Raw genomic sequence first — 7937 nt, 5'->3', positions numbered from 1 at the left:
TCTTGTACCATTTTAAATTCATCTTTCCATGCTCTATTGAGCACTTAGCATCTGATAATTTGATCTTGTTTATGAGGTCTCTAGGACACACCTTAATAATTCAGAATTTTGAAAAGTGATTGTGAGTTTGGATTTCTCAGTTTTCAGGTGTTCCAATTCCAGCAAGAGGTCCAGATTGTCAGAATTCATTCTCCAAAAATGTTCCCTCTTAAGGGTACCTCAACTCCTAAAAATCCCAAAACACCACTTCTGTCCAGAAAAATTTGATAAATTGCATTTCTTCATCATTTGTAGAACACAAGCCAGAGAGAGAAGAAACTGTTAACTAATTTAAATCATAGCCAAGAGTAATTTAAACTCATTATTATTCAATGTTATCACCCAAAACTTTTTCAAGATATTCTAATCATTTTGAACAATACCCTTTTTCCTTTTTTTAGCCTTTGTTTCTGTAGAGTACTTGAATCATTTAATGCAATCATGCAAAAAAACTCGTGTCTTTGTTCTAAATGGGATTATCCAAATTATAAATCTACCTCTCCATTTGCAGGTACTAATAAGACAGTTGTCAGTACTTCATCAAAATTGTACCATATACATTGTGGGCACTCACAAAATGGTACTTAATGCCTGTTCTCACTGCCTTCATGTTCATGTTTTTTGCACATAAAATTATTAATGTTGTCTGCCTCATAGTCATCATGTATATTTGTTGGAGCTATCAGATAAAGCTGATAAATGCTAATAAATTCCACATGAAGATGTCAATTATTTGATTTCTACAGGATTTATTCCTAAATTTTTTAAAAGCTACGCTGTTTTCATTACTATGATCTGTTTTCCATCTGCTCACGCTTTAAACCTGTGACTTGAAAAATTATTTTTCATGAGAAAGGTAATAAAATACATCAGGTAAAATTACCAGTTTTTAAAGATTAACAATAAATTACCAGTTTTTAAAGACTAAAGATAGATTTCTGTGTTTTCTTTATTATTATTTATTTTCTTTATTATTATTCTTTATATATACTGGCTCTTTGAATTGTTATGCAGAACATAACTTGCAATACAGCATTTCCCTAAACTGGTACTGCACTGCTTCATCACAGCCCCATTTTGTGCATAAGGCCTAGGGATAGGATAAAAGAACTCAGAAAAAAAAAATCCTTTTTGAGCCCTGGAGCTTCTGCTCCACAGAGGAGGAACATAAAATCATACAAAGAATGCTGGAAGGGACTTCAAGATATTGCCGAGTCATTTTTCCTTCCCTCTCTCAAGCAATTAGGTCTGAAGCTAGCTTGAAAGATGTTTGTCTAATATTAAAATTTTCAATGAGTAATATAAATCTCTCCTGCTGCAATTTAGGCTCTTTTTTTTTTTCTATTGATTGTAAACATAGGAAAGGTATTCTTCCCTTCCTCTTTGAGGCAGTTTTTATGTACTTGAATGCCATTAACACATTTCTCTTTTGTCTTTGTTTAGACTCTAAAGAACCCACGTAGTCCAGTCTTTTCTAAAAAAATCACAGTTTTTAAACCCTCAACCATTCTTGACTATTTTTTTCCACTTTTTCCAACTGTTCCACATTATGCTTGATGTACAAAGGTTACAGCACAGAGATTACAAATCATATATTATATATGACAGTGAAAATATATTATTTGAATGTCTTAAGTATAATTCCCTTTTTTACTACACCATGAAATTGGTCATTCATATGTAACATGTAAATTTAAAGAACAAACCTCTTTTGACAGGCTATTTAACATCCTCTCCAAACTACTTTTGCTCTGAACTACCACCTACATGCAGACCACCTGTCTACATTACCACCTAAATGGAGACCACCTGTCTCTACTAAGTATAGCTTGGTCTCCATGTGTTTATATGTAAATTTGCTCCCAATTCTATATCTGAACAAAAAAAGTAGTTCTCATTAATTAAATATCAGCCAGTATACTTCCCAGACTAATGCCTGTGTAAGGTTGACTCATTACAAGTATTATTCTATCTTGAACCATTAATAATACTTCTGGATGTGATCATCCAGCTAATTATGGACCCACCAATAAACAATTTCATTTAGACTTAGCATTAGAAGTCTTGTTAGGTGTCAGTTGGGGTTTTTTTTGTGTTTGTTTTTCAGTATGTCAATAACTTTGCAAGAATCTAGATATAGTTCTGCAACTCTTTGCCCACTGGCCACTGAAGATGTCATATAAAAGCTGCTCATCAACAAGCTGGGCCAGTGCAGACTCTTATTTTCTTATATTTTTCTAGGAGTTTACAAAGTCTGACAGTTTGACAGTTTTTCACTATTTTTCCATATCCATCTTACAGTTTCCTTCTCCTCCCACTTTTTAAAGGGAGGGAAGTATTTCAAGTTTACAGCCTCCAAAAAATGTTTCTCACCCCTTTGTTCCTCAAAAATTATAATTCTTGTCTCTAAGCTTGCTTCAGACATAATTCTGAGATTAATTTTATCTAAGTTCTCGCCTATAAAGCATTCAGCAGGCTTTTTTATTTTCTCCTGTTCTGGGAAACTGAATGTTGGGTGGGAATTTTATCCTTTTAATTTGTGCTTAATTGCATTAGTCAGACACATAAAACTCTTTGACCTCCTCAGCATTATCTACTCCCCATTACCTCCTTACTCAATTTTTCCTTCTGTTTGCATTATTCTTTTATATATGTCCTCACTGTTTGAGACATGAAAAAACTTGTGATTCAGCTTTTCATTTGTAAATTGATCTGATATTAAATTCCTATCTTCTCCTTGTAATAAAATATCACTTGTCTTAAGAAAATTTTACAAAGATTTTATGAAACTTTACTGGATGTAATTAAGGTCTGATTTGAAAGGCAAGTATTCTGAGCTGGAGAGTAAAAAGATCTTTAGAAATTGTGTGATCTTAACTGCAAACCAAAGATAGCTAATAGATTTCTGAATGGAACCTGAATATGGGTTCATCAAAAGTAACAAATATCTTTTACGAGTTTTTTTGAATTTTTCTTTTGATCAAAGAAAAAGTGTTTAGCAATTGAGATGATGCAAAAGAATACTCACTGCATTTCTTAATTTTGAGAGAGATTATTACTATTTCATGGAGTGACTAAAACAAAAATCTGTATGTTTAATATGCTGTCTGAAGCTCAAGAATGCCTGGATAACCTTCAGAAGATGACATTAACAATTAAGTGGCTAATTCTGGGGGTTCTTTAAAATTGAAAAAATTAGAGAAGCCTGTATTATTGCAGTCAGTATGTTATGTGTATTCACTTTTCATCAATTTCAACTTAAGAATTTTCATTAGGATTTCATTTTCTCTTCTCATCCTATATTGGTCATTTCAAGTGTTGGAGTCAATTAATTGTATCATAAAGCTGATATTACTGTCTAGTTTCTAATCTTAACAGCCAATAAGTAACCAAGCATGCTATTAAAGATTGCATTACAGGGGAACAGCTCTTTAAAACAAACAACAGTAGTATCTCAGTACTAAAACGATGAAAATATCCCATCAGGAACAGTGTGCACAGTGCTGATAACCATCCCACAGGAAGGAAGTTACCTCAGAAAAGGCAGTGTGTAATGAAACATAGTACGACATCACAGAAACCTGATTTGACTTTCCAAGAGTTGGGACTAAGTTTTCAGAAAGCAGAATAATTATTCAAAGTTATATAAATGTTGTGAATGGCTTGTACATTTTTGTTTATTCATTCATTCTAGTAAGAACAGAAGTACTTGTCATATTAGTGAAGTGTAAGGTGGGAGTGAGGTCCCTGATGATCCTATTAGCAAAATTCAGAATTTTCTATATGAGCCAGAGAAAAAAAGGAGCTAGAGATCTGTCTGAAAAGATGACTAACAAAAAGCATGCTGCAGCTTAGTAGGGATAATTGCTGTAAAGTATATATGCTAATATAAAGTACTTTTGTTCACAAATAAGTTTTAATGCATGATGTGGGTAAACCCTTCTTGTGAGGTTTCAATTCAGTATTGCCAGCCACAGGCACTCAAGTTATTTTAGTACCACACCTTGCGCCCACCCCGCCCAAAAGATGAGATTTGGAACTGAGCACATGTCAGGGTTAGTGAGTTTGTTTGGTTTTGTGCCTAACTGGGAATGCTTATCTTGCAATTAATATTCAGTCTGGAAGGCTAGAAACATTTTTGATTATAAATTAAGGCTGAGGTTTCTTAGGTAATAATCTGTTTTCGGCAACTCAAATTTCAAGCAATAAAATAAGTGAAGCCAAGCCCAACAAATAAATCTCCACCTATTATGTGATTGATAAGAAAAACACCTCATATAAAACTTTTCCAACTCAACTAATGCTTCCATATAGGCAGAAAAAAAAATAAAAAGAAAATATTTGCATCTTGTAGACTTCAACAAGTACATGCAGCAAAGATGGTGCTTTTATCTGAAAACACAAGGCATGGCACAAAAAGGAAGCCACACAATTCTTTAAAAATTCACACAGAAAATAGGTATCTGTGTAAGGATTTTGGTATCAGTTTTCCCTCCTTGGAAAGAATATGCCAATGTCCTATGCACTTCTGACAACCTAGGAGGATTCCACTACATGGACACTACAGAACAGCAAAGAAAAGAGGGAATGCTCTGTCTGTTGACTCTTGAGAATCCCATTCTGAAGCTCTTAACTCTGTTGTAAATTCTGTATAAATTGGCTACTCAGCCTTGGCTGGGGTACAGTTCATTTTCTTCATAGTAGTTTGTACGGTGCTTGCTTTGGACTTGTGACCAAAACAGTGCGGGTGTCACAGGGATGTTTTAGCTGTTGCTGAGCAGTGCTTACACAGCATCAAGGCCTTTTCTGCCCCTCCCCACCAGCAGGGGCTGGGGGTGCACAAGGAGCTGGAAGAGGACACAGTCAGGAAAGTTGGCCCCACTGATCAAAAGGATATTCCATGCCCTATGATGTTGTGCTCAAAAACAAAATCTGGGGGAAATATGGAGGGGACATAGGGTCAATGGCATTTGCCTTCCCAAGTAATGGTTATGTGTGATGGAACCCAGCTTTCCCAGAGATGGCTGAACACCTGTATGACCATGGGAAGCAGTAAATGAATTCCTTTGTTTTGCTTCTGCACACAGCTTTTGCTTTCCATAAGGCGCTTTTTCCTCAAACCAGTAATTTTCATACTTTTACCCTTCCAATTCCTTCTCCCATTCCACTTGTGGGGAGTGAGTGAGGGTCTTGACTGCCTGCTGGGGGTTAATCCTTAAAAAGAATGGAGGCATTCAGCTTCCTATGCAGAAATACTCAGAGCTATCCTAGAGATTGTAGGATACTTGGGAAGTCCAGAGGGGAATGTAGTGGAAGACATAGGAGAATAACCCTGTATCTGGGTTTAGATATCCCTACTTCGGGTCTCTAAAACATCACTAAAGGAGTGTATTTAAAGCAGTAGAGTCACTTCCTGTGAATTTTGAATCCAGTACATTTTAAGTAAACAAATATTTTTAGTATGGAAAAAAAAAGAATGTAATGTGAATGTAGCTGAAAAACAATCCCATTGCCTACACCATCTGCACTGCACCTACATAAATACCAACATCAGAACAAGTAACATTAGTTTTGTTGTATTTTAGTACACCCACTTGCTGTAAGCAGACTCTGCTTCTAAGGTAAGGGTAATTCATAGGCAGAAAAATCCTTTACACAGGAAATAGTATAAAGTTTATTTGACTTTTGCTCCATGTCCACTAAGATGATAATGTGAATAGGGTTAAACTAGACAATGCTCAGAATGACCTGGTCTAAATGCTATGGGGCCATATCACATTCAGCCTTGAATTCTGTGATTATAATGTTAAAGATTCATTCAGAAAATTACTAAATTATTTTGTCCTGCTGGCTATTAATCTTACGTTCAACATAAAAGCAAATAAAGAATTAAGCCAATCAGCCACTTAAACATAACTGTGTGCCCACATACAGGCTCATCCAGGTCATAATATACCTGTTTGATTATATTTTCGAAAGTTCTTCTCTCTTGCTCATACATTTCAAATTGATTCTATGACTGTCTTAAAATGCTGTCCTGGTCTCTGGCTACATGAGCCATTTCTGAGGCTCTGAGCTTTTGACATTCTTGCAGCAGAAACAGCATAATGTAGAAGTATTTGTCTTGCCTAAGGAAGGGGCAGAAAAAGAAAAAGACCCAGTGCTTAACTTGTGTGTTGTGAGAGCCACCAGAGGTCGGTGGATTGAAGTGAACTCGAGCTCCAGAACAGACCTAGCAGTCCCTTCTCTGTTAGCCTGCACAGCCCCACACTTCCCTAAACATTGGACAAACAACCACTGTTGAGGTGGAATTTAATCAACCTGCTTTTGTTTCAGCCCTCACCTATTTTTCAGAGCAAAGTTGTAAGTGAAAAGAGCCCTTGAGTGAGTTGTGGCATGCATTAGTTTTAATTTACTTTACCTGTAGAGGCATATATGTTAACATCTAATAGATAGCTTGATGATTCATACACCTTTGCTGCTGAGGGCAAAAAGATTTCTTGCATAACTGAAGTGAAATAGCTTGCTCTTTAAAACCTTTTGTGCCCTAAAAGGGCTGAAGAATTTCTGACACTCTAATAAATGATCATGCCTGTGATCAAAAAAAGCCTCAGAAATGTAGAACCATCCAACATGATGTATTAAAGATGAGTGAGGGCAAAACTCTACCTGTTATGGCAGTTTTTGACATTGTTACAAGAAGTAGTCTGAAAGAAACAGGAGCTAAAGCAGTTAAAAGAATTTTAAAATTTTTCTTCTGATGAAAGATCAAACTGACCCATTCTTGAGTCCTGAATGGTTAATTTAAAAGAAAGGTGTATCAAGATAGAAGTAGCTTGGTCAACTGAATGCTCCAGAGACAACGATAGCTGATCTGAACTATTTTTTCAGTAAAGAATTCTGCAAGCTATATTGAGTCTAACACGCTGAAGATTACACAAGATGAGCAGTCAACATTTTCTGTTCCTAAATTGCAAGCCTACCAGGGGGAAACTAGAGATGGCTGCAATTTGTTGGGTATTTTTCCAGGGGGAGGGGAGGGGGTGGGAAGCAGTGTGTGTGGTCCTCGTGGTTTTCTGTTGTTGTGTTCCTCTAAACACTTGCTGCTTTTTAAATTTTTCTTCAGCATTATTCACGGAGAGAAAGTTTGGACGTGCAGGCATTAGCATGTTTATACCCATATTCTAATCTGATTTTTCATAGCTTTTAAATATTGTCCAAGGTAATGTAAAGGTAGTGCAGAGCTTAAATGTTTTGTAAGATATTGCACTATGTCAAAAGCGAGAAGCTAGCAGGGACTAATATCATCTTTGTGCCACTCTTGATGGTAATTTAAAAGGAATCCAGATACAGTGGAGACTGAAAGTTAAGCCTCTACAAAATTACAAACTTATGCTGAAGTTTATAGTTAAGCATGTATTGTGTTGACACATTCTCTTCATTAATTCATGATTTCAGAGATTAATTTATTGGAAACTTTACTATTTGTTTCATTCCAAATAAGAGTTCACTTTTATTATTTGTTGATTATTAACTTCAACACCGTTTTGAGAAAGTATGACTGTTTTCAACTTACAAGATTACCACAAATATAAAAGGCAATTATGTAAAGTATTTTAGTCTATTCTGTCTCTTTTCAAACAGTGTGTATGTCATTCACGAAGTACATTTAGCTCTCTTGGATTCAAAAAATATTCTTCCAGTTTAAACTTGAACATCAAAAATCCTTCTTCAAATATGCAATATTCTCATTGTCCAAAGTTTAGTTATACAATTATAATGTTATTGTATTAACAACATAGAACTGTATAATTGATTAAATGTGTTTTCATGCAATAAACTTTGGGTTTTTGAAAATTAATACAAAGTTTGGCTCAAATAATATAACGTTTGGGATT

This window comes from Poecile atricapillus, chromosome Z (assembly GCF_030490865.1).
Source record: "Poecile atricapillus isolate bPoeAtr1 chromosome Z, bPoeAtr1.hap1, whole genome shotgun sequence".
NCBI lineage: Eukaryota > Metazoa > Chordata > Aves > Passeriformes > Paridae > Poecile > Poecile atricapillus.
This window is presented reverse-complemented; position numbering follows the sequence as displayed.